The sequence below is a fragment of the Scyliorhinus canicula genome, chromosome 17 (assembly GCF_902713615.1).
Source record: "Scyliorhinus canicula chromosome 17, sScyCan1.1, whole genome shotgun sequence".
NCBI classification, from domain to species: domain Eukaryota; kingdom Metazoa; phylum Chordata; class Chondrichthyes; order Carcharhiniformes; family Scyliorhinidae; genus Scyliorhinus; species Scyliorhinus canicula.
In genome coordinates, this window is record NC_052162.1 from 132,285,803 (window position 1) to 132,313,771 (window position 27,969).

General features: G+C 47.4%; 1 protein-coding gene and 1 pseudogene across 7 annotated transcripts in view; one reads left to right on the forward strand and one right to left on the reverse strand.

The window, feature by feature from the left end:
* Positions 1-27,969, forward strand: part of LOC119951149 (probable G-protein coupled receptor 139) — a 90,300-nt gene that overhangs the window by 8,464 nt on the left and 53,867 nt on the right. For 3 of the 7 annotated variants that reach the window (XR_005457516.1, XR_005457517.1, XR_005457515.1), the window contains exon 2: positions 11,693-11,809. The gene's annotated coding sequence lies outside the window, so the exon portion shown is untranslated. Of the gene's footprint in view, positions 1-11,692; positions 11,810-27,969 lie in introns of those variants that run through there. The other 4 variants (XM_038774160.1, XM_038774161.1, XM_038774162.1 and 1 more) reach the window with 3 other exon arrangements.
* Positions 828-27,912, reverse strand: LOC119951169 (annotated as a pseudogene).

A 27,969-nucleotide genomic window follows, 5' to 3' on the forward strand; every position in this document is an offset into this window, starting at 1 on the left:
CAGAGAATAGAGTGCTGGGCCTGCTAAGGTCATTTACATCCTCCCGCTGGCACGCCATCGTGAACCTCCATCCCGCCACCAGTGCGGTGTTGGAGCATCGCGTTTGTATCGGCGCCGGGCGATTCTCTGACACATCGGGGACCCCGACACCAGGGGCAGGAGACAGAGAATCCCCCCCCCCCTTATAGCCGGATAATAAGATGCGCCAATGTGTTGGAGATAAACCCTGGCTTTATAGTCTGTGTATGTTGTTGTTCATTCGATAGTTAAAGTCTGGTTACCTTGACAACAGTAACAAAGGTGCTGTAGAGGAAACTCAGAATAAACAGAATGGCAAAGGCAGCGACTGTCACCGCGTTGTCGTCTCCTTCCAAATCTCCCATCTCTTCTTTTCCTTCCTCTCCTCCCACATCCTGAGGTTTTTCTGAAACAAAGAGAAAGTTGAATTTAAATCCAGGTCCAGAACATCTTCATCGTTTGAAGATAGTACAGTGAAGGAGGAGATCATACTGGAGGATCAGTGGGAGCAGTGAATCATTAGAAAGTCTTTCTCTCCTTTACCAGCTCTCACTCGCTCGCTGGTTCTGGCTCCCTCTTTGTCTTTCTCCCTCTCGCACTGCCTTCCCTTTATCACTCAGAGATTCTGTTCTCTTTCTGTTTTACCTCTCCCACTTTCTCTCTTTCTTTGTCACACTCTCTTTGACTCCTTGTCTCCAGTAACACCCTTGACTGGCAAACAAATTCATTGATTGTAAAGCACTCGGAGATTATCCCCATCGCCAGAATGAGATTCTTTATAACTTCAAATATTTCTTTCTTTTTGATTCTCTACTTCGATATAATATCTCAGTCAACCTAATATTTTCTGACGCATCGTTAAATGAACTTGTGTTGTTACTGGGTACAACACTGATGTCATCTGCTCAATGACACAAATTCTTGTGACTGGTGGTGTGAGAGAGTGAGAGACCCAATGGGATCTGAAAACCTGCAATTCATGGAAGTCTGTGACGTGGTTTCGTGGATCTTCTGGGTCAGAAGATTGTGGGTTCAAGTTTCACTCCAGAAACTTAAGTGCGTGATTCAGGTCGACACTGCGATGCAGGACTGAGAAAGTGCTGCAGTGTAGGAGGTGCCGCCTTCGAACGAGACGTTAAACGATGGCCCTCAGGCTGATGTTAATTTGTAAATGATCCCACAGCACTAGTGGAAGAAGAGCAGGGAGTTCTCTGCAGTGTTCTGAACCAGCCAACATTTATCTTTCAGCCAAAACACCGTAAACCAGGTGATCTGGTCATTCTCACAGTTCTTACTGTGGGAACTTAGTGTGTGCAAATTGAAATTGGTCAACTGAGAAAGACCAAACCATCCTGATATTAGTATGACACAATGATGATGGAGTTGTGGATCAATCATAGCAATCAGTCTCTTATTAATTAGCCTACAATAATCCCAGACACGAGGCGAGGAAACCCCAATGGGGGGAGATTTGGAAAGTGCAGGGCCAAAGACTCTGTTGGTCACCAGCATGTTACACTCACCACACCTCATGTCCAAGTTACTCATTTACTGTCTCCCAAAACACACCAACAATCAACACTCAAAACTGAAATCTTTTCACATCAGGTTTATTGAAATTGGATCAGGACATTGACATTTTGCCACATACAATTAACCCTTCGTGGGGTTTCGCACAGGTTTCACACTTGATCAAATGCAACACAAAAATATTTCAAAAGGAACCTTCAGACATTTGGCGTAAAGGGATGTTCGTTGTCTGATTTGATCACTGAATATAGTTTTTTCACAATTGTGGAGCAAGGTCAGATTTTGTTCATGTTTTGAATGAACTGCCACCAGAAGAGAGATTTTACAGAGATCATAACAATCCTCTGGTTGCGTTAACCATCCATTTACATTTATTATATAAATGGGTGATTGAATGGCCAGATGTTATGAACAGGATTTAAAGCTGTCAGTTAGGACAAGTGACACATTGACCAGGGTGGGTTTGCTGTGAGATTTATTAATGCTCCTGAACAGATTTGTTGTAGCTGACTCGTGTCCCACCACACAGGAGTAAGTGGTGCCTCTGTTCCACTCGTCTGCAGAGACTGTCAACTGACTGCCCGAGTTCCAGCCACTGCTGCCATCCTCAGTCACCGGCTGGTTCACGAATTCCGACTTCAGAAGGGTGTCGTTGGCCATCCAGGCCAGGTAGATCTCTGCGGGGGAGAATCCGGTGACCAGGCAAACCAGGGTGGCAGTCTGATCCGTCTCCATCTCATCCGGCGAAGGGGGAAGGAGGTAGACTTGAGGGTGAGTCTTAACCTCAACTGGAAACAGAGACAACATAGGTTAGACTGAATCTTTCTCTCATCCTGTATTTACCCAACATGTTCACTTACACAAACCTGGACAACTTCTACATCCCCAGGGACTGCTCCCATATCAGAAACTAAAGACAATTCTCTTTCTGGTCATTGTTGGGGCTGGGGTCCAAGAGGCAGGATCATTGATCTGACTGATTTTATAACTGCCGCTGAGGATAACTTGTTCAGTTTAAACATCGGCAAACAATGAACAACTGGCAATCTGCAGAAAGAGTGTCTGAATGGTGATTGGGGCTGGGCTGATCTTCAAATGATCAAATTCATCAAAGTGCTTAAATTCATGAGGGATTTTAATGGAATAAATCAGGAGAGACTGTTTCCAGTGGCAGGAGATTGAGTAAGCAGAGCACAGACATTTTAGAGAATTGGTTAATGAACCTGAGGGAAGGTGGGATTTTTATTGCTGAGTGAGTTATGATGATCTGAAATGCACAGTCTGAAAGAGGATGGTGGACTCAGATTTTAAATAGTAACTTTCACAAGGGAATTGGACATATTCTCTGTCAGAAGGAAATTGTAAGCCTATTGGAAAAGGGCAGATTGGGTGTGAGATTAATCGAATAGCTCTTGCAAAGAGCTAGCACACGCCGATGGACCAAATGGCTGCCTTCTATACAAGAACCAGAGATCCACTTCCAGACCCTTCTTACTGTTGTCAAGAGGGAGGCTTCAGGGATTCATCTGGTCATGTGGTGTCTGCTCCATCTCCCTTTCCTTGGAATGGATTTTGTCATCTTAGCCTATACCTCAGACCAACAGTTTCCCTCATGTCTTCAATGGCTGACCTGACTCAGCCTCTTTGTCAAATTGTGAAAGCTGCTCATTCTTCTCTGTATATCTCCCATCCCTGTCCACCCATCCCACAGGCACCCGTGTGAGTTGGAGTGAGGTCTTTGTGATGATTCGAGGTTTCATTTGATCTGTTTCTGAGCAGGTTTTGCCCAATGGATCCTTTAACACAATCTGCCACCCCGTGCTCGATATTTACCACTAGATGGTAGTAAATCACTTCATTTGCGAAGATCAGAGCTGCAGTTCCACCCACACGTACCTTGGGCTTTCCTGATTGATCTCTTCTCCGGCGTTGGCAAACTCTTGTCCTCCACCAAACACAAATACTCTACCCCACTCTCCCACTCTGCGGCAGGGACTGTCAGTCTGCTGAAGATCATGTCTTTGTCTCCATCCCTCTTTGGACCCTGAGTCTTCACTCCATCTTCTCTCTTAATTCCATCCACCAACCAGGTTACCCTGACTCCTTCTAAATCACCGTGAAGTATCTCACAGAGAATAGTCGCCATCCTGTTCCTCCAGATCTCTTCGAAAGGAGGCTTCCTTAAAGTGACTGAGATCCCAGTGTCCACATATTCATCTGGGAGAAAAATTACAATTATTATTCAACCATTCCCCAATGGGATGTGGACATTGCTGGCAAGGTTGGCATTTCATGCACATCACCACATGTGCAATAGTGGCTTGCTGAGCTCTTTCAGAGGAGAGTTATGAGTCAACCACATGGGGTTGTGCCTGGAGCCACATCTGGGACAGACAGGGTAAGGACAGCAGGTAGCCTTCCCGAAAGGAACATTGACAAACTATTTGGGTTTTTACCACAATCTAACAGTTTCTGATTCACAGATTTGAACGTTTAATTCCTCAATGTTTCCTTTCTAAAACTGAATTCAAATTCCCAAGCTGTCATCGATTTGAACTCAGTTCTCTGGATTATTGATCATACGTGTCCTCCGCATATGAAGGTTGTATGTTCAAGCCCCACTACAGATACTTGAGTACATAATCAAGAATGGCAAACCAGTACTGAGGGAGCTCTGCACTGTGTTGAGTGCCGTCTTTCAGGAAGAGACGTGAGACCAAGGCCCTTTCTCGGGTTGAACAAACAGATACCATTGTCGGGAATTTGAAAAAGGGAAAGGGTAGAGAGGACAATGTTTAACATATTATCTGATAATAATAATAATAATATAAGATCACTTATTGTCACAAGTCGGCTTCAATGAAGTTACTGTGAAAGCCCCTAGTCGCCACATTCCGGCGCCTGTTTGGGGAGGCTGGTACAGGAATTGAACCCGCACTGCTGCCTTGTTCTGCATTACAAACCAGCTGTTTAGCCCACTGTGCTAAACCAGCCCCAATATGATCATCATATTGCTGTGTGTGAGACATTGCTGCACACAAATTAGTCAACACTGTCGTTACATTGAAACACTGACTGCACCTCATGGAAAGGACTGTTTTGGTTGCAAAACATTTTGGGACATTCTGAGGATGTGAAAGGGGGACATTAATGCAATTGTGTCTTTCTTTGTCCAAGCCTCTGGATTACTGATCCACTCAAACACCCACTGCATAAACACATGCACACTGTTGGTGTTGTACTTTCTGACCCTCATAGAGTTTATAGCCTTCGGGATCAGCAATGTCAATATTGGAGCTAGGCCCAGGATCATACCTTGGACGTGCCTCACTGTCCCATTGGTGTTGAAGTGGGAGGCTGGATGAGACACAGCACAGATGAAGGTCGAGCCTTTCTTCCACTCCTCTGTACTCACAGTCAGGTAGTGCCTGACACTGAATGTCCCAGCCTGCTCCAGATCAGTGAGTCCAGCACGGGTCTTGGAGGAGATCAGATCGCCATCTTTCTCCCAGGTGACATTTATGAGGTCCGGGTAGAATCCAGTGATCACACATTCGAGTGTGGCTGTGTTCTTCATCTTCATCTCCTCACTTGTTGGAGGCAGCAGTCTGACCCTGGGACCTTTTGGCACAACTGGAACAGATGAGTAAACAAAGGAAGTGTTATTCCTTTTTCTCTCAAGTTTAACAGATTCAAGTCATTAATGTCCCATCTCCTGCCCACCTTTTGCTCTGCTTATCCGTTTGGACACTGGTACAGATGAGGAAGCACGCTGGGCAGAGCACACAAACTCCACCTCGCTCTCCCACTCCTCTGCACTGGTTCGAAGTTGGCTGACGATAATGTGCAGGCTCCCTTCCTCTGTCGGGGACTGAGTCGAAACTCCTTCACTTATCTTCTTGCTGCTCACTTCCTGATCTGGACTGAGCTTGGATAAGAACAAACCACTGAGCACTCCAGGGTAGCAGTCCTGTTCATCCAAACCTCTTCAACAGAAAGATCTCGGAGAAAGACAGACATTCTTGGGAATGAGAAAGGGAAAACTTCAGAGGAATTGGCACTGTTTGGTGTCAGCAGGCGTCAGAATTTCAGATAAGACTTTTCTATAGTTGATCAGCAATGGAAGGATAGGACAAAAGTGACTTTAAACCACAATCATTTTTAAACTGTAAAACTTGGGCTGATATTAGATCAGGTTATACTGCAGCTTCTCGCACATTAACAGGGTTATTTCAAGGTCATCTTGCATTTCTTAGTTTTTAGTTTTTGATGGAGAAACACAATGTGAGCACCAAGAACCCACCGGATCTGTTTTCTATCCATTTGCCCAAATCTGACCAATGGATCCGCAGTGGGGTCTGCAATTTGAGTTGTAGGTCTGAGTGTCTTTTAGATGTGGTAATGTTAATAAAATGCAATCTCCAGTTTATATCAAGTGGTCTAATTAGAAAGAGAAACAGTTGAATCAAGGCTTATTTACTGACAGGCTTTGTGGAGCTGTGTATTGATTTGTGACATTGAACAAACTGAATCTTCTCCATTCAGAGTGAGCCTGGGGTTACCTCAATTTGAAACTTCTTATCCTAGTGTTCGAGTGTCTGTCTCGTCTCACTTCTTCCTGCCTGTGTAACCCTCGTCAGCCGCACAACACTGCATTCCTCCAACTCTGACCTCTTGTACATCTCCCCTCCCTTTGCCCCAGGATTGGAGGCTATGCCTTCAGCCACCTCCACCCTAATCTCGGGAACTCCCTCCCTAAACCTCGGTCACTTTGTTTTAGGCTTTCCTGAAAACAAATCTCTTCAGCCAAACTTTTGATCACCTGTCCTACTGTCTCCTTCTTGACTCAGTGTCAATCTTTATCCTCCAGTGAAGAGAAAACCATAAGAAATAGCAGGAGTGGACCATTCAGCCCCTCGAACCTTCTCCATCATTCATTACTATCATGGCTCATCTTCTTCCTCAACTCTCTGTTCCAGCCCACTCCCCATATCCCTTGATTTGATGAAGAATCAAAACATATTGACGTCAGTCTTGAATATACTCAATGCTGGAGCACCCACAGCTCTCTGAAGGAGGCAATGCCAAAGATGCACAACCTGGAAGAAATGTCTCCTCATCTCAGTCCTTCATGATTGATCCCTTAGCCTGAGGCTGCGGCCATCATGTTCTGGATTCCCTAGCCAGGGGAGACTCCCTCTCAGTGTCGATCCTGTCAAACCCCTTCAGAATCTTCTCTGTTTCAAAGAGATCACCTTTTATTTCTCTAAAATCCAGAATGTCTCAATTAACTCAGACCCTCATCATTGGACAACCCTCCCATCGCAGCAACCAATCGAGTGAATCTTCTCTGCATTGCCTCCAAGGCAAGTACATCCTTCGTTTGATATGAAGACCAAAAGTGGACACAGATTAACAGGTCTGGTCCCAACAAATCCCTGTGCGATTGAATCAAAACTTCCAGTCAGCTTGGAACAAAGGTTAACATGTATTTAGCTGCCTCATTACTTGCTGTACCAGAATATTTACTTCCTGTGTGTCTTGTATGGCGCATTCAAGTCCCTCTCAACAGAAGCTTTCAAAAGATTAATGCCTTTTAACAGATATTCTGATTTTGCTGCCAGAGCATTTAACCTCACACTTACACTTTTTATATTCCATCAGCCAGCTTGTTTCCCACTCAGTTAATCTGATTGTATCTCTTTGCAGCCTCTTGGTGTCCTCTTCTCAGCTTACAGTCAAACTTGTCTTGTCAACACATAGCAGAGTCTGTCGTACTGATTATTGTGGCACTCCACTAGTTACAGCCTGATTACTTTAAAATGTCATGTTTCTCCCGACTGTTTCTCTGTTGACAAATCCTCCATCCATTCTGATATTATCCCCAGCATAAGCTCATACCTGGTGAATTAACCTTTTATTTGGCATATTCTTGAAAGTTTTGAAACTCAAAATATACAACATCTACCGGATCCCCTGTGTCGACCCCTGGAGCTCAGTCTTCAAAAAATCAAATTGTCAGATACAATTTTCGTTTGTGAAACCATGTTGCCTTTGTCTGATCAGACGAGGATTTTCAAAGTGTGTGATTCCTCCTTAATAATGGATTCCAGCAACAATAGGTTCCAACATTTTCTGACAACAGACATCAGGCTCAGGGTCTGTAGTTTTCTATTTCCTCTCACCCTCCTTTCTTAAATCGCAGTGTTATTTATGTTTTCTAACTTCCAGTCCACGGGAGTTTGGGGAATTTTGGCTGTGAAGCACTCTGGGATGTCCTGTGGTCATGAAAGACGATAGTTAAATGCAAATTGTTCTTTGCTGTTCTTTTTCTGATTGGAGACAGCCACGATCTCCTCAGTGTTAAAATCCTGATCCTAATGTTCCATTGGCCGGGCCTCTCCCTGTCTGTGTCATCTTCTCCAGTCCTACAACCGCCCAGAAACTCTGCATAACTCTGGTCTCTGGCCCACCCTTCACTCCCTCTCCCCCAGCATTGGTGGCCATGCCTTCAGCCACCTCGGCTCTAATCTCTGGAACTCACTGCCTAAACCTCAGTGACCTGCCACCTCTCTCCCCTCATTAGAGACTCTCCTTAAAACCTTGCTCTTCGCCCAAGTTTTTGGTCACAATCTCTCCTTCTTTAGGCTCAGCGTCAGTTTCTCTTTGGTTTTCCTCCTGTGAGGCACTTTGGAATGTTTTGCTACATTAAAGGCGCTACCTCAATGCAAGTTGTCATTGATTCCCTGTCGAAGAAGATGGTTAGTTTGCATTGGGAGAGCAGCCCCCATGAGTCAGAGGAAGTAACACAAGTCCCCTCTTCCTGCAGATTGAGGATTATTTCTGCCCAACATGTACTTCCTCTAGTTTCATTCCAGAGTTACCGGCCTGGGAAGATAACGGGCGGGATTCTGCTGTAATCGGCGGGGTGGGCAACTCCGGCGGGACGGAGTGGCGTGAACCACTCCGACGTCGAGCCGCCCTAAAGTTGCTGAATCCTCCGCACCTTCATAGGCTAGGCCTGCCCCGGAGTGGTTTGCGCCCCGCCGGCTGGCGGGAAAGGGGCTTGACGTCGCACCAACCGGCGCCAAAGGGCCTCCACTGGCTGGCGCGAGTTGGTGCATGCGTGGGAGCGCCGGCGTGTGCTGGCGTCATCCCTGCGCATGCGCAGCGGGCTTCGTTTCCGCACTGGCAATGGCGAACTGCTACAGCCGCCGGTGCAGAACAATAGAGTGCCCCCACTGCACAGGCCCGCCTGCTGGTCGGTGGGCCCCAATTGCAGGCTAGGCCACCATGGGGGCACCTCCCGGGGCCAAATTCCCCCCACGCCCCTCCAAGAACCCCGGAGGCCGCCCGCGTTGCCAGGTCCCGCCGGTAAGGACCTACTCCAATTTACGGCGGTGGGACTGGCAAAAAACGGGCGGGACTTCGGGCCATTGCTGGCCGAAGAATTCGGTCAGCCCCAGGGCCCATTGAGTCGCGCCGGTCCCCGCCATTCTCCGAGGCGGGCAGCGGGATTCACGCCGGGCCGATTTTTGGGGGGCCGGAGAATTTGGAGGACGGCAGGGGCGGGATTCACGCCGACCCCCGGCGATTCTCCAACCCGGCGGGGGAGGTCAGAGAATCCCGCCCAAAGTGTGATTGAATTGTCCACATTTTCTGATTTGTACTCATCTCCCAGCTATGTTCTGTACTTGATTAAAAGAAACACATTCATTTCCTGAGGTGGTCCACACTGATTGTTCTCTCCCGATGTAATATTAATACTTGGAGAGAAACAGGGGACGGGAGAATCACCGGGGGGCGGCGTGAATCCTGACCCCGCCGGCTGCCGAATTCTCCAGTGCCGGGGATTTAGCAGGGGTGGGAATCGCGCTGCGCTGATCGGCGGCCGCTAGCAGCCGATCCCCGGCAATTCTCTGGCCCGCGATGGGCCGAGTGGGCACCTGTTTTCGGCCAGTCGCGCCGATGTAAATTAGAGTAGCTACTTACCGGCGTGGGCAGCCTCTGGGTTCCTCGGGGCGTGGGGGGGATTTGGCCCCAGGAGGTGCCCCCACGGTGTCCTGGCCCGCGATCAGGACCCACCGATCCGCAGGCGGGCCTGTGCCGTGGGGCACTCTATTCTTCCAAGTCAGCTGCTGTGGTCCTCCGCCATGGCCGACGCGGAGATGAACCCCCCTGCGCATGCGCTGGGATGATGCCAGCAGACGCTGGCGCTCCCGTACATGCGCCATCTCGCGCCGGCTGGTGGAGGTGCAAACCACCCCGGCGCCGGCCAAGCCACTGAAGGTGCGGAGGATTCCACACCTTTGGGGCGGCCCGACGCCCGAGTGGTTCACGCCACTCCTCGGCGCTGGAGTTGCCCGCCCAGCCGATTCCCGCAGAATCCCACCCAGGATTCCTATATTTGTGTCTGGATCAAAATCTTTCGTGTCCGCCAACTATCAGCTCTTCCAGCTGCAATTTGAGCTGATGTTCAGCACACGGTGTCTGGCTGACAGGACCGTGACTGTTATTCGGCTTTGGTCTTTTGAACAAAACCTTCACCAATTCCCTCCCAGATTGGGATTGCTCATTCTATTAGTGAGTAAGTCGAGACTTTTAGAAATCCCTTTTTCTAGTTTGTCTCCTGTCATAAAACCTGATAGAGTTAGAGAAAAGATTCCCCTTCCCTTGTAAAATGATGATATTATTGGACATGTGACATTTAATATTGTTTTCACCTTCTGAGAATATTTTTAAAAACACATCCCCGACTTGGATTGCTGTGAACATTGAGCTCCGATCACTGACTGATATCAGCATCCAGGATTGCAGGAGTGAAGGGAACTGTTTCGATTTCTCCACCCCAGCACTTCATACAAAACCTACCAGTTTGTACAGGACATCAGTGAAATCCTTGTGTCCTGAATCAGCAACTTGCCTGAGGACCAGCATCATTGAAGGGGCCAATCTCACCATTTTACTGGATCAACGAGACCCAACCCACCACCTCCTAACCTCACAGTCTCTCTCTCTCTCTCTCTCTGGGTGACAAATAGGCTTCTAATTCTTGGCAGCTTGAGTCAGCTTTGAGAGACAATGATCAGGCGGTGGGGTCAGGTCCCTATTCAATCTGACCTGGAACAGGTCACGACAAAATGACCGTTTAGTTTAGGAGTGGGTTGGGTGCAGGAACCCAAACCATGGCTGTAATATTCGCAGTGCTGACACTTTCATTCTGACATAAACCATGGGCTGAATCGGAACCATCCTGGATGGTTCGTAATAACATTCAACAGCCAATTCCATTCACAGTCAATCACTTTATTGTACATATCTGTTGGAAACAGTTATATTGGACCTTTTCACCATTTTTGAGGGTCAGATTGAGGTCAGTCTGATAAACAAGCTTCGGCATACACTCAGAACAAGAGCAAGGAGGGCAAGTGCAAGGTTGGTTTCCACCTGGAATTGGAAGAGATGCAGATTAAGTGTTAGACATTTTCACTTCCCCTCCCCTGTGCTGGGAAGGTGCCCAAAACCCTGCTCAGTCCTTTCAGGACCACGTGGATGATGAAAAGCTGCTTCACCTTGTCTAGAATAGTAATGTCAGGGGAAACTGACCTGTGCTTGAAGGGGACGTGTTGGGGTGGCGATTCAATTCAAGACAATGCAGGGAATACATTGATCAGCGATTAATTGGTTAATTTCTGGAGCAGGCACGGGACACAGTGAAGCAAATCCAGGCAATTCCTTCAAATGGGAAATTGGAAAGATTCCTTTCCTAAAACAGCACTTGGGAGATGGGAGCAAAGTAAACGTTAGGAGCTGATTTGAACTGTGGATGGTATTGGATGTGTTGGTCTCAGATGGGACGTATCAGGGGGACCATTTCACATCCTGCCCCATTTTCATTTCTAGTCACAGAGAGTGACATTGGATAAGGGCGTGAACAGAGAGCCAGCCAATTCCCACAGTTTCCCTGCCATTTGGTTAAAATTACTCCCCTTAAATTTAATGTCGAAGCACAAAATACTAAACATTTCACCTCTATCAACAGGATCGATATTTGTGACAGTGATTCATGATTTGAGGGTGAGTCTTACTGCATTAAGTGAAGACAAGTCTAAATTACTGACAGTTTATTCTTTTCCTCTCTCAGACACCACTTACCCTCTCGGTACCTCATGCTGATCCTCTTATCGGAGTTGGAAGGTGTGTGGGTCACTCCACATGTGTAGTCATTCCCTTTCTTCCAATCCGCCACGGGAACTGTCAGGTAAGAAACTGTTGCGAAGGTCTCGTCGCTGCTTTGCTGGGAAGGGAGAACAACACCCGTTTGGTCCATTTCGCCTTTCTTCCAGGAAACCTGTATGCTGTCGGGTGCAAATCCAGATATCATGCAGCCCATGACAGCAGTAGTTTGATTGTAGATAGTCTCCGCGGATGGAACAAGGGGGGTGACGTTTGGTGCTTGAGCTGTAAGACATTTCAATGTTTCAGATTACACAAGTGTTTTGCTTCAGGAAAACCCTTCAACTTCTCGAGTAACCATCACGATGCCAATGCCATTCATTGTCTATTTGACCGGCTTCTCTCTTCCCCTCGCCTGAAATATTTGCTGACTCTTTCATTTCGAGATTTTTCCAAACATTTTACTTCCTGAGTGACTTGCTGCGTAAGGTCAGCTTTTTCCTGCTGATACCTGACAGTCTCACAGTGCCAATAACCAGTCTGGCATTGACACAGTCAGGTAGCACTTTATAAAGTTGTTGCTGAGACGTTGGGGATTTCAGGTAGAATTTGGAATTCTTCACACAGGGTCAAGTTTAGCCTTAACTCCACATTCCACCTCCCTGTGATAACCTTTAACTCCCTAGTTAGCCAAGAATCTATCCATCACTGCCTTAATGATAGACATGGACCCTGCCTTCCCAGACCAGGGAAGACGGTTTCAATGATTGATGACCCTCTGTGAGAAAAGGTTTCTTCTCATCCACATTTTCAATAGAAGGCCCCTTATTTTCAAACTGTGTCTCCCAGTTCTGGCATCTCCCACAAGGGGAACCAGCTTTTCAGCATCCACCCTGTCCAGGCCCCACAGGATCATATATGTCTCAATAAGATCATCTCGCAATCTTCTAAACTCCAATGGATACAGGCCCAGCCTGTCCAACCTTTCCCCATCAGATAACATCCACCCATCCCAGGTATCAGTCGCATGAACCTTCTCTGAACTGCTTCTAACTCATTCATAACCGATATTAAATAAGGAATATTCTAGATGCGGTTTCTCTGACAACCTGTACAACTGTAGAAAAACATCCCTACTTTTGCATTCCATTGCCTCTGCAATAACATCAATATTCTCTTTACCTTCCTGATACTTGCTGTACCGCAGACTAACCTTTCCCTGATTCATGTACCGGGGCACCCAGATCCCTCTGTACCGCAGACTAACCTTTCCCTGATTCATGCACCGGGACACCCAGATCCCTCTGTACCGCAGACTAACCTTTCCCTGATTCATGCACCGTGACACCCAGATCCCTCTGTACCTGCAGACTGACCTTTCCCTGATTCATGCACCGGGACACCCAGATCCCTCTGAACCTGCAGACTAACCTTTCCCTGATTCATGTACCGGGACACCCCGATCCCTCTGTAACTGCATACTAACTTTCCCTGATTCATGTGCCGGGACACCCAGATCCCTCTGTACCGCAGACTAACCTTTCCCTGATTCATGTACCGGGACACCCAGATCACTCTGCACCCACAGACTAACCTTCCTCTGATTCATGTACCGGGACACCCAGATTCCTCTGTACCTGCAGACTCACCTTTTCCTGATTCATGTACCAGGACACACAGATCCCTCTGTACTGCAGACTAACCTTTTCCTGATTCATGTACCGGGGCACCCAGATCCCTCTGTACCTGCAGACTAACCTTTCCCTGATTCATGTACCAGGACACCCAGATCCCTCTGTACCGCAGAATAACCTTTACCTGATTCATGTACCGGGACACCCAGATCCCTCTGTACCCGCAGACTAACCTTTCCCAGATTCATGTACCGGGACACCCAGATCCCTCTGTACCTGCAGACGAACCTTTCCCTGATTCATGTACCGGGACATCCAGATCACTCTGTACTGCTGACTAACCTTTCCCTGATTCATGTACTGGGACTCCCAAATCCCTCTGTACTGCAGACTAACCTTTCCCTGATTCATGTACCGAGACACCCAGATCCCTCTGTAATGCAGACTAACCTTTCCCTGATTCATGCACCCAGACACCAAGATCCCTCTGCACCGCAGACTAACCTTTCCCTGATTCATGCACCGTGACACCCAGATCCCTCTGTACCTGCAGACTCACCTTTTCCTGATTCATGTACCAGGACACACAGATCCCTCTGTACTGCAGACTAACCTTTCCCTGATTCATGTACTGGGACATCCAGATCACTCTGTACTGCTGACTAACATTTCCCTGATTCATGTACCGGGACACCCAGATCCCTCCCTACCTACAGACTAACCTTTCCCTGATTCATGTAACGGGACACCCAGATCCCTCTGTACCGCAGAATAACCTTTCCCTGATTCATGTACCGGGACACCCAGATCCCTCAGTACCGCAGACTAACCTTTCCCAGATTCATGTACCGGGACACCCAGATCCCTCTGTACCTGCAGACTAACCTTTCCCTGATTCATGTACCGGGACATCCAGATCCCTCTGTACTGCTGACTAACCTTTCCGAGATTCATGTACTGGGACACCCAGATCCCTCTGTACCTGCAGACTAACCTTTCCCTGATTCATGTACCGGGACACCCCGATCCCTCTGTAACTGCATACTAACTTTCCCTGATTCATGTGCCGGGACACCCAGATCCCTCTGTACCGCAGACTAACCTTTCCCTGATTCATGTACCGGGACACCCAGATCACTCTGCACCCACAGACTAACCTTCCTCTGATTCATGTACCGGGACACCCAGATTCCTCTGTACCTGCAGACTCACCTTTTCCTGATTCATGTACCAGGACAGACAGATCCCTCTGTACTGCAGACTAACCTTTCCCTGATTCATGTACCGGGGCACCCAGATCCCTCTGTACCTGCAGACTAACCTTTCCCTGATTCATGTACCAGGACACCCAGATCCCTCTGTACCGCAGAATAACCTTTACCTGATTCATGTACCGGGACACCCAGATCCCTCAGTACCGCAGACTAACCTTTCCCAGATTCATGTACCGGGACACCCAGATCCCTCTGTACCTGCAGACGAACCTTTCCCTGATTCATGTACCGGGACATCCAGATCCCTCTGTACTGCTGACTAACCTTTCCGAGATTCATGTACTGGGACACCCAGATCCCTCTGTACCGCAGGCTAACCTTTCCCTGATTCATGCACCGAGACACCCAGATCCCTCTGTACCACAGACTAACCTTTCCCTGATTCATGCACCGGGACACTTAGATCCCTCTGTACCTGCAGACTCACCTTTCCCAGATTCATGTACCGGGGCACCCAGATCCCTCTGTACCTGCAGACTCACCTTTCCCAGATTCATGTACCGGGACACCCAGATCCCTCTGTACCTGCAGACTCACCTTTCCCAGATTCATGTACCGGGACACCCAGATCACTCTGTACCGCAGGCTAACCTTTCCCTGATTCATGTACCGGGACACCCAGATCCCTCTGTACCGCAGACTAACCTTTTCCAGATACATGTACCGGACACCCAGATCCCTCTGTACCTGCAGACTAACCTTTCCCTGATTCAGGTACCGGGACATCCAGATCCCTCTGTACTGCTGACTAACCTTTCCTGAGATTCATGTACTGGGACTCCCAGATCCCTCTGTACTGCTGACTAACCTTTCCGAGATTCATGTACTGGGACACCCAGATCCTTCTGTACCGCAGGCGAACCTTTCCCTGATTCATGTACCGGGGCACCCAGATCCCTCTGTACCTGCAGACTAACCTTTCCCTGATTCATGTACCGGGACACCCAGATCCCTCTGTACCTGCAGACTAACCTTTCCCTGATTCATGTACCGGGACACCCAGACCTTTCTGTACCGCAGACTAACCTTTCCTGATTCATGTACCAGGGCACCCAGATCCCTCTGTACCTGCAGACTAACCTTTCCCAGATTGATGTGCCGGGACCCCCAGATCCCTCTGTACCGCAGACAAACTTTCCCTAATTCATATACCGGGACACCCAGATCCCTCTGTACCTGCAGACTAACCTTTCCCTGATTCATGCACCGAGACACCCAGATCCCTCTGTACCGCAGACTAACCTTTCCCTGATTCATGCACCGGGACACTTAGATCCTTCTGTCCCTGCAGACTCACCTTTTCCTGATTCATGTACCGGGACACCCAGATCCCTCTTCACTGCAGACTAACCTACTAACCTTTCCCTGATTCATGCACCGGGACACTTAGATCCCTCTGTGCCTGCAGACTAACCTTTCCCAGATTCATGTACCGGCACACCCAGATCCCTCTGTACCTGCAGACTAACCTTTCCCTGATTCAGGTACCGAGACATCCTGATCCCTCTGTACTGCTGACTAACCTTTCCCTGATTCATGTACCGGGACCCCCAGATCCCTCTGTACCTCAGACTAACCTTTCCCTGATTCATGTACTGGGACACCCAGATCCCTCTGTACCTGCAGACTAATCGTTCCCTGATTCATGTACCGGGACACCCAGATTCCTCTGTACCGCTGACTAACTTTCCCTAATTCATGTACCGGGAAACCCAGATCCCTCTGTACCTGCAGACTAACCTTTCCCTGATTCATGCACCGAGACACTTAGATCTCTCTGTACCTGCAGACTCACCTTTCCCAGATTCATGTACCGGGGCACCCAGATCCCTCTGTACCTGCAGACTAACCTTTCCCTGATTCATGTACCGGGACACCCAGATCCCTCTGTACCTGCAGACTCACCTTTCCCTGATTCATGTACCGGGACACCCAGATCCCTCTGTACCTGCAGACTCACCTTTCCCTGATTCATGTACCGGGACACCCAGATCCCTCTGTACCGCAGACTAACCTTTCCCTGATTCATGTACCGGGACACCCAGATCCCTCTGTACCGCAGACTAACCTTTTCCAGATACATGTACCGGGACACCCAGATCCCTCTGTACCTGCAGACTCACCTTTCCCAGATTCATGTACCGGGACACCCAGATCCCTCTGTACCGCAGACTAACCTTTCCCTGATTCATGTACCGGGACACCCAGATCCCTCTGTACCGCAGACTAACCTTTCCAGATACATGTACCGGGACACCCAGATCCCTCTGTACCTGCAGACTAACCTTTCCCTGATTCAGGTAACCTTTCCCTGATTCATGTACCGGGACACCCAGATCCCTCTGTACCGCAGACTAACCTTTTCCAGATACATGTACCGGGACACCCAGATCCCTCTGTACCTGCAGACTAACCTTTCCCTGATTCATGTACTGGGACACCCAGATCCCTCTGTGCCTGCAGACTCACCTTTCGCGATACATACACCAATGCAGTTTTAAATGGGAAATAATATCTTGTACTAACGTTTATATATTCTGATTTCATGTCCCACCATTTCCTCTGGCTTGTAGCCCGCTTTGCAGTGATAAACACGACTGGCATTCAAATCTGACGCAGAGACTTGGAGCACACTGCTCATCGTGTATTCCATATCTTTTCCCTGGACTGCGGGAAACTTCTTGATTCCAGTCGTAATGACTCCGGTGTTACTGGACCAGGTCTGAGTGATGCTCTTGGTTTGAAAGCTCTTGACCAGGCAGACGAGGCTGATCTCATCTTGGTTCGCATTCACGTCACAGGAAGGGTTGGAGATGTTGACCGACGATGGGGCAACCTGGGCAGCTGAAATATAAACAATCGCACATCGATAAGCTCAGTAAATAAATACAAACAACATGTCACAGGAGTAGGCCTGTCACACCTTCGAGCTTGCTCTGTCGTTTGATCAGAGCTATCTGATTGTGGCCTCACTTTACTCTCCTGTCTACTGCCTAAAATCTTTGACTCCCTTGTTCATCAAGAATCTATCCAATTCAGCCTTGAAAATATTCAGTGTTCTCCAGCCACTGCAGTCGAGGGAAGTGAATTCCTCTCTTCTACAGACCAATGACTGGAATAAAGAATTTGTCCTCATCTCCATCCTCAGTGGGAGACTCCTTATTTTTAAATGTGTCCCTAGTTCTAGTCTTGCCAAGAAGGGGAAATATCCTTTGAGTATCCACCCTTTCAAGTCCATCAGGATCTTACATGTTTCACTCAGAGTGTTGGCTGCAACTGAAGAGTTTCTTTAATGTCTGAAACCAGGTATTTCCAAAACCAATTACAATTGAAGGTGGATAAAAGGAGGGCAGTGCAGAAGTCAGCGCTGGGTAACTTTAAACTGACTCACTGGGCAGTGAACCTGATGGACTGTGTGAGACGTCAGTCTCATCCCCATCTCAATATTAATCTCAGTGGCTTCAATGGACTGTAACCTCCAGCACAGTGTGAGACCAGTGTTACACCCAATGGACTGTAATCTCCAGCACGGGGTGAGACCAGTGTTACACCCAATGGGCTGTAATCTCCAGCAAGGTGACAGACCAGTGTTACACCCAATGGACTGTAACCTCCAGCACGGTGAGAGACCAGTGTTACACCCAATGGGCTGTAATCTCCAGCACAGGTGACAGACCAGTGTTACACCCAATGGGCTGTAACCTCCAGCAAGGTGACAGACCAGTGTTACACCCAATGGGCTGTAATCTCCAGCACGGGGTGAGACCAGTGTTACACCCAATGGCTGTAATCTCCAGCACGGTGACAGACCAGTGTTACACCCAATGGGCTGTAATCTCCAGCACGGGGTGAGACCAGTGTTACACCCAATGGACTGTAATCTCCAGCACGGTGTGAGACCAGTGTTTCACCCAATGGGCTGTAATCTCCAGAAAAGTATGACTCCAGTGTCAGAGTCCTACACGGTAGGCAGACTGTCTTCAGATGAGCAGATTTATTACTAAAAGCACAAGTGGAAATCCAACATTAGCAGTCAAAGGAATAGCAGAAAAATGGAACATTTATTTACATGAAGGTTTGTTCAAGAAGGAGAGATATACAATTCAGGATGGACAATAAATGCTGTCCTTGACAGTAATGCCCACACCACCTGAAGAAAAATAAATGTTCAAATCTTCTTCTCAAATCGAAGACAGAAAACTTGTAAATAGCAACGGAGGTGATGTACAAAACAGTCAATATTAGACAGCTGCATTGTTAAACATCCTTTTCATCGTTCTGCATTTTGATGGTTTGACAGGAAATTTGGTTCAAGTCAGTTAATGCGCCTGATTGACAGGGAGTTAGAACTGAGGGCAGGAGAGAAAAATTGTCTCTTTCTTATCCCTTCTGGATTACTCAGTCTTGGCTGACACCCAGTGTATTACTGAGGGGGTGCAGCACTGGTGGAGGGGCTGCCTTTCCGATTACTCAGTCTAGGCTGACACCCAGTGTATTACTGAGGGGGTGCAGCACTGGTGGAGGGGCTGCCTTTCCGATTACTGGCTGACACCCAGTGTATTACTGAGGGAGTGCAGCACTGGTGGAGGGGCTGCCTTTCCGATGAGACATTGAAGTTACCCCTTGTAGTCATTGCCAGTGTTTATCCTTCAACCAACATCACTGAAAACAAATCATCTGGTCAGTATCCTGTTGTTGTTTATGGGATCGTGCTGTGCATCAACTGGCTGCCACATTTCCTCTGTTACAGAGACGTCACTTCCATTGTGCTTAACATGCTGTAAAGTGTTCAGCGACAGCCCGAGCACATGAAAGGTGCTCACTGCAGGTTCTTCCTTTCACAATCACTTTTAATTCATGACCATCAATGTCAGTTAATATAACAAAGACAGGTTTGAAAGCTCACCCAGCTGGTGAGAAAAGTATGACTTGGAATTCACACAGCAACTCCTCGGGTGCAGAACTAAAAGTTAGCAATTCATTTGAAAAGTAAAGCCCGATTAAAATATCAGAAATCTGAAACAACTCTGTTCAGAAGCAAAACCCAGACCTGTATCTAACCCCTTGCTGTACCTGTCCTGGGAGTGTTTGATGGGGACAGTGTAGAGGGAGCTTTACTCTGTATCTAACCCCGTGCTGTACCTGTCCTGGGAGTGTTTGATGGGGACAGTGGAGAGGGAGCTTTACTCTGTATCTAACCCCTTGCTGTACCTGTCCTGGGAGTGTTTAATGGGGCAGTGTAGAGGGAGCTTTACTCTGCATCTAACCCTGTGCTGTACCTGTCCTGGGAGTGTTTGATGGGGACAGTGTAGAGGGAGCTTTACTCTGTATCTAACCCCGTGCTGTACCTGTCCTGGGAGTGTTTGATAGGTACAGAAAGAGGGAGCTTTACTCTGTATCTAACCCTGTGCTGTACCTGTCCTGGGAGTGTTTGATGGGGACAGTGTAGAGGGAGTTTTACTCTGTATCTAACCCTGTGCTGTACCTGTCCTGGTAGTGTTTGATGGGGACAGTGTAGAGGGAGCTTTACTCTGTATCTAACCCCGTGCTGTACCTGTCCTGGGAGTGTTTGATAGGGACAGTATAGAGGGAGCTTTACTCTGTATCTAACCCCGTGCTGTACCTGTCCTGGGAGTGTTTGATGGGGACAGTGTAGAGGGAGCTTTACTCTGTATCTAAGCCCCGTGCTGTACCTGTTCCTGGGAGTGTTTGATGGGGACAGTGTAGAGGGAGCTTTACTCTGTATCTAACCCCGTGCTGTACCTGCCCTGGGAGTGTTTGATGGGGAAAGTGAGAAGGGAGCTTTACTCTGTATCTAGCCCCGTGCTGTACCTGTCCTGGGAGTGTTGGATGGGGAAAGTGAGAAGGGAGCTTTCCTAACTGATGGAAAAGTAAATCAGATAGATTGTGGAACTAGCTGGCGATTTATCATCCTGCCTAAAGCTAATTATATCGCCATCAGTGATACATCTCTGAAGAAGATTATTCAACCTATTTTCCCCGTGCATTCTCTTCTCGTGAACTGACCTATTAATCTCACTCCATTGCTCTTTCCCAATAGTCTGCTAAAATGTTTGAGAGTCCAAGATTCATGACGCCACAGAATGAGATCATTCAGCCCATTAAGCCCATGCCAGCTGTCTGCAGAACAATCCAATCTGCCCCATCTCCCCACTCTATCCCTGTGAATATATTTCCCTCAAATGGCCATCTAATTCCTTTGAAAGTGATTGATTACTGCCCTCTTTGGCAGTGGTTTCCATGTATCCAGTTGAAGGAGGGGGAAGAACTCTCTTTTCAATGGAGAGAAAGCAGGAAGGAAAGGTACATTCAGATGTTCCATTCGTTATCTCTCCAATTCCCTTTTTGAATATCCCTATGGAATCTGCTCCTTCCACCATTTCAGGCAGCATATTCCAGAATACAGGAATGACTGTTTCAATGATCCTTCATCACGTCTTATCTGGATAATGTTTGAAAGATTCCCCCCCCCTCCCCAGTGCCCTCAGGATGATTGGTCTGTGATGTGTGAAATAATCCTGCTATTAATTTTCCCCCTGAGGAACAAAAGGAGGCCATTTATTCCGTCGAGCGTGCTCCACCATTCAATTCCTTCATGTCATTGGTCTCCAGAAATAAGAGCTTCCGCAACCTTCTGGGGTCGAAATTTCCAAAGCTTCACCTCACTCTGAGTGAAGAAATCCCTCCTCATCCCAGTCTTTCCCTGAAATTATGTTCCCTTGTTTTAGTCTCACTGGTTGGGGGAAACATCATGGGCGGGATTCTCCGGCCTCGCAGCCAATTGTTTCTCCCAGCCTGTCATTCCTCAAAACCCACTGGAATGCCGACCCGGTCTCCTCAATCTCACCTCATAAAACAATCCCACCATCCCAGGGAATAGTCTGCTCCATGTTTGCACTCCTTCGATGGGAAGTATATCCCATTTCGAGCCTAGATGACCCTTTGCCAAAGGGTCGCAACATTAGCTCTTTTCTCTCCCTACAGATACTGCCAGACCCGCCGAGATATTCCAGCATTTTCCCTTTGGTTTCAGATTCCAGCATCCGCAGTAATTTGCTTTTATGGAAGTATATCCCTCCTTAGATAAGGAGACCAAACTGTAGACAGTGTTGAGGTGAAGTCTCACCAGGCTCTCGACATCTGCATCAAGACATCCTTACTCCTGTACTCAAATGCCCTCACTATGAAGGGCCAACATACCATTTACCCTCCTCATTGCTTGTTGCCCTGCATGCTAACCTTTAGTGACACATGAACAAGGACATCCAGGTCCCTTTGGGCACCTGAACCTCCCAACCTCTACCGTCTGCCTTTCTGCTTTTCCTACCAAAGTGACTAACTTTATCCTTATTCACATCTGCCACATTGCAGCCACTCACTCAGCCTGTCCCAGTCCCCTGGAAGCTCCTTCCATTCTCCTCACAACTTGTGTCTCCCCCAGTTTGGTATCATCGGCAAATTTAGAAAATTAGACTTTATCTCTGCCCCACATCCAAATCATTGATGTAGTTTGTGAACAGCAGTGACCCCAGCACGGATCCCTGCGTTACCCCACTAATCAGAGCCTGCTATCCGGAGAATAATAATAATAATCACTTATTGTCACGAGTAGGCTTCAATGAAGTTACTGCGAAAAACCCCTAGTCGCCACATTCCGGCGCCTGTTCGGGGAGGCCGGTACGGGAATGATCCGATTATTCCCACTCTGCTTCCTGTCTGATAACCAATTCTCAGTGCAGCATACTATATTTCTCCCATTGTATCCTCTCAATGTCATTCCGATTTTAAAAATCTCTTTTCCCGCTCCCCCCACCCCATTCAACCTAAGCGATTAATCCCGGGATATTTTAAATATCTGCCCAATACAGACAGAGGCTCGAGCAGAGAGGGAGAGACTGACTAGAGAGGGAGAGACTGACTCATTCACAGAGAGAGTGAGAGAGACTGACACTGACCCATTCACAGAGAGAGAGAGAGAGACTGACACAGACCCATTCACAGAGAGAGAGAGAGAGACTCACACAGACCCATTCACAGAGAGAGAGAGACTGACACTGACCCATTCACAGAGAGAGGGAGAGAGACTGACACTGACCCATTCACAGAGAGAGAGAGAGAGACTGACACTGACCCATTCACAGAGAGAGAGAGAGAGACTGACACAGACTCATTCACAGTGAGAGAGAGACTGACACTGACCCATTCACAGAGAGAGAGACCAAGTAAGAAAAATGTGAACAAAGAAAAGTGGGAAAAAAAGGAGAAAGAAAAATGGCGTTAAAAAAGGAGATTAACAGATGAGAAGAAAGAAATGAAGGAATTTAGGAAGTGGAACCAAGGGACTAAATTCAGACAAGCTGCTGATCAATAATCACTGCTAAAAACATGGTGAAAATCAACTGGGCACGGGAAATGTTTGCCCAATTTTCAACATCTTTCTGCTGAGGAGGAAGGTGAATTAGGACCGCACAGACTGAGGTATTTTATTCCAGTTCAATAAAGCCCTCACTCAGTGTTTGTGCCCAGTGATGTTCCCATCGCACAGTCTGTGTTAGAATCAAACACTCCAGGCTCGACGTTCACCTCGGGCAGTGACACAAAATGGGTGGTGATCGGGTGGCCTGCTTTTTGTCCACAGCGCCTGTTATTCACTTCCATAGTTGTAAATTGAATTAAATATCAGGTGCTGGGTATGATGGGCAGCCAATATGATACCACCCATGTTGTGCCACCAGCCGAGATGTATTTCTGCACCGTGGGATCCAGGTGCTGAGACCCGGTACAATGAAAGTTTGCTGTGTGTTTTTTCCAAAATGAATCTGGGTAAAGTTCCTCTGGGGGACATATTGAAATCATCATTGTCCCTTTCTGTTAATTTAATTAATGATATTGTTGCAATAAACCAATTCAATGCAGAAAAGTAATTATGGATAGAACCTGGGAGAATTTCACTGTTCCCAGAAATATTTAGTGACCACAATTCCCTTCACAAATCCCTCTCTCAGCTAACCCGGCAGGTTTGGAGATGTCAATGAAACTCCTTTACCTCGAATAGACCAGAAATCTTAACCTGAAAAAGGATCATCTCATTTCTCACACACCCAACTTAAATTTGGGATATTGCCTCTGTTAAAAGCAGCGATCAGCCTGAATATTAAACCTTGTTACACTCACACTGCAAACATCTTATTCCCTCCTATTGGACTCACTCTCATGGTGATATTTAATTATTGAGTTAATATATTTGTATGAATTTCACAGTCCAATGCGTGAATGCAAAAAATTGTAAACATTGAAACAGCGAACAGAAAAATCAGATTCCGATAAATTAACAATGAACAGGTCCATTACTGTCATTCCCAGGAAAATATTCAACCACACAGAAACCCTTCCAGCTCCCAACCCTCGAGTGTGGCTTCAGTTTGAGCTGAAATCTCAGAGGCCAGAGATGATTTAAACTCTATCGAGAGGTCCGACATCACAGAGAGTTAAACAGTTATTGTCAAAGTGCTAATAAAATCCTGTCTCAATAAGACACAATCTTATTCCACATGCCGTCTGTTTCCTGTCCGTCCGGACAATTCACTGGTTTATGCTGTAAACTTGTTAGGATGAGGCATTTTTAACAATCACAAATCCCTGTTTGTCACCCTGTGGAAACCATTTTCCCTCCGGGATCACTAAACTGTCAAGTCAAACATGGAACGTATTCCATGTTCCAGCCATGTTAGAACTGAAATAAATAAAACTTTAAACTGTGACACTATCTGTTCAATCGCAGCACAATTGGATGATGTGTTTTATTTAGATTTTAACAGAATCCTAATCCACCTGCAAAATTCCTGAAATCCAAAATCACCAAACCTGTCCCAAGATAAAATGTTCTGAAAACTACCATCTGAATCAAGCAGAACACATTAAACAGATCCTGAATCTTTATTAGATTCTGGGAATCAATTCTGTGGAGTTAAATCTAAACCTTTGAGAGTAAATCCAGTTATCAGATTTCAGCTCCAATTCCTGGGTCTATTCTCGACTCGACAGAAATCCGCCTCTCTCAGATAGAATCATCTAATTGTTCCAAATATCTCACTGATTTCAGGTGAATCATACACTGCACCTGAATTATTAAATTCACAAATAACAGAAAATAAATATTCGATAAGGAAGGAATTGAGACGTTTGTCTTACCTGATGTTACTTCCACCAAGGTTCCGCTGCCCCAGTAGTCAAAGTAGTCACTGTGCTCCGTCTGTCCTTCACCCCATACAATAACTGAATATGTCCACGATATGTAATAATCTCAGGGTAATGCAGATATAAACCGGGTTTTAACCTGGAGCAGCAGTTTCCTGTATTTTGATCCGGAATTCCATCCTAACCCTGTTCCAAATGTATGAACAAATGAAGTATTTTTGCAGTTTTCCTGTCTGTGAACACCAGATCCTGCACGTTACTGAGAATCAGAATCACCTCCTTTTTGTCCTTTATTTTCCCAGAAATCAACATTTTCCTCCAACAATCCAAGTCAGTGTTTAGATATTTCACTCTGGGAAACATGAATGTGGAATCCATGGACACAGACTCTGATACACACGGTCATTTGTGGTGAGGGAGTTTGTGGCAAGCTCTCTATCGCTGTGGTTCCAGTATCACAGTGCTTCACCCCAGATCATAAACCACGGCTATAAGATCCAGCCCAAAATAAAATGTCCCAGACACGTGTCCAGGAGCTTTATTAACTCCTCAGACTGTATCCGGGTGTCCCCCACGCACCAGGTGTCAAACTCGGGGGTATTTCAGGACTTTACAGGAAGATGAGTGAATCCACACGGAGTTTTCATTGTTCTTCATCCACTCGCTGTTACTCTCTGTTATTCCCCATTTCAAATAATCTCTTCACAGAAAGTTGTTCACACCCAGATTATTGAATCAGGATCTGATTTATATCCACGAGGCATGAGGTAAAGGTGGTGATATCGCCCGAAGGGTCCAGTTTCAATCACTTTCCTGTGGCAGGTTTTTGAATGGAGGGTTCCCCCATCTCTCTCACTGTGCCACCCATATAGACACTGTGATACACTGCCGTACATTAACCTCCTCCCCTTTCACTGTCACTGAGTCCAGTCACTTCACATTGAAACCACATTCACACTGCTACAAGGGAGCAATCCTCTTCTCTCATTCACACTCACCATGGTTTGGGCTGTGGTGTTTCAGTGGATCAGTTCCTGGATCAGTGATCTGAAGGTCTGGGTTTAATAATCCAGAAAATCCCTTGTTTATTCCCTCTTTTGGTGTTTGGGAATTCCACTTTAAACATCCGGGGAAAAGCTGGGATCAGTAAAAGTGACCATGAAACTGTTGGATGGTCAGAAAATCCCAACAGGTCAAATCCTGAACTCGTCCGTCAGTGACTCCAGTCTGGTCTGTGGGTGACTCCAGTCTGGTCTGTCGCTGACTCCAGTCTGGTCTGTGGGTGACTCCAGTCTGGTCTGTGGGTGACTCCAGTCAGGTCTGTGGGTGACTCCAGTCTGGTCTGTGGGTGACTCCAGTCTGGTCTGTGGGTGACTCCAGTCTGGTCTGTGGGTGACTCCAGTCTGGTCTGTGGGTGACCCCAGTCTGGTCTGTGGGTGACTCCAGTCTGGTCTGTGGGTGACTCCAGTCTGGTCTGTCAGTGACTCCAGTCTGGTCTGTCGCTGACTCCAGTCTGGTCTGTCGCTGACTCCAGTCTGGTCTGTGGGTGACTCCAGTCTGGTCTGTGGGTGACTCCAGTCTGGTCTGTGGGTGACCCCAGTCTGGTCTGTCGCTGACTCCAGTCTGGTCTGTGGGTGACTCCAGTCTGGTCTGTGGGTGACTCCGGTCTGGTCTGTGGGTGACTCCAGTCTGGTCTGTGGGTGACTCCAGTCCCACACTCAATGCCGTTGACTGTTAGCTGCCCTCGGAAGGGGTTTGTCAGTCTCTCAGTTACCATCACTTTCTCAGGGTAACGAGGATTAGAGAACAAATGTCCGTCTGGACAGTGATGTCTTCATCCACTCGCTGTTCCTCTCTGTTATTCCCCATTTCTAATAATATCTTCACAGAAAGTTGTTCACACACCCAGATTATTGAATCAGGATCTGATTTATATCCACGGGGCATGAGGTAAAGGTGGTGATATCGCCCGAAGGGTCCAGTTTCAATCACTTTCCTGTGGCAGGTTTTTGAATGGAGGGTTCCCCCATCTCTCTCACAGTGCCACCCATATAGACACTGTGATACACTGCCGTACATTAACCTCCTCCCCTTTCACTGTCACTGAGTCCAGTCACTTCACATTGAAACCACATTCACACTGCCACAAGGGAGCAATCCTCTTCTCTCATTCACACTCACCATGGTTTGGGCTGTGGTGTCTGCCTGAACATTGATATCTTTCAGACCAGGTTCCTGTCAGACCGCAGGGTTCCCATCACATCACCAGCTCAGGAATCGCCAGCCAATAATCACATTCCCATTCCCAGGGGCGGCAGATCCCAGCTCAGTCAGGATGGGAATGAAGCTGTGCTGATAACTGAGGGTTAGTGATCATTCCTCCCCTTTCACTCATTCCACTGGCTGCAGATTGTCTGACTGAGTTTTTGTCCCAGTCCAGCCCTGCTTCCTCTCACTGTGTGTCTAGCACAGTAATAGATGGCCGTGTCGTCCACTCTCAGATCGGAGATTTGGATGTAAGCGGTGTTGCTGACCACAGATGGAGTAAATCGACCTTCAACTCCAGGTGCGAACCCTCCAGGATTGTTATCATGATACAGTAACCATTCCAGCCCTTTCCCAGGGATCTGTTTCACCCAGTGGATATAGGTGCTGCTGATGGTGAACCCACTGACTGCACAGGACAAGCTGACAGACTCCCCCGGCTTTTTCACAACTGACTCGGGCTGGGTCAGCACAAAATCGGACCAGGCACCTGTTAATAAAAGAGAAAAAGAGAATTCACTTCAATAAACCCGTTGGATAAACAGAGGGTGAAAGAGTCTCTGAATAACCAGCCTCTCTGTGTGGGGGTGAAGCCCCGGAACTCTCACCTGTCACACACAGCAGAAGCACACAGAGATAAGGAGCAATCCCCATCGTCCTGGGGATTCAGACACTGACTCAGACACTCCAGAGATCGGCTGCTTCACAGCGACTTGGTTTGGAGCTGGAGTGGGTGCTGTTTAAATAGGGAAGTGGAGGGAGTGAGGGTCCCACAGTTTAAACAGCAGCTCCACCCACTGAAACCAGCACAGCTTCCTGTCTCCGCCCCAGCACACATTTCAATAATCGACAAG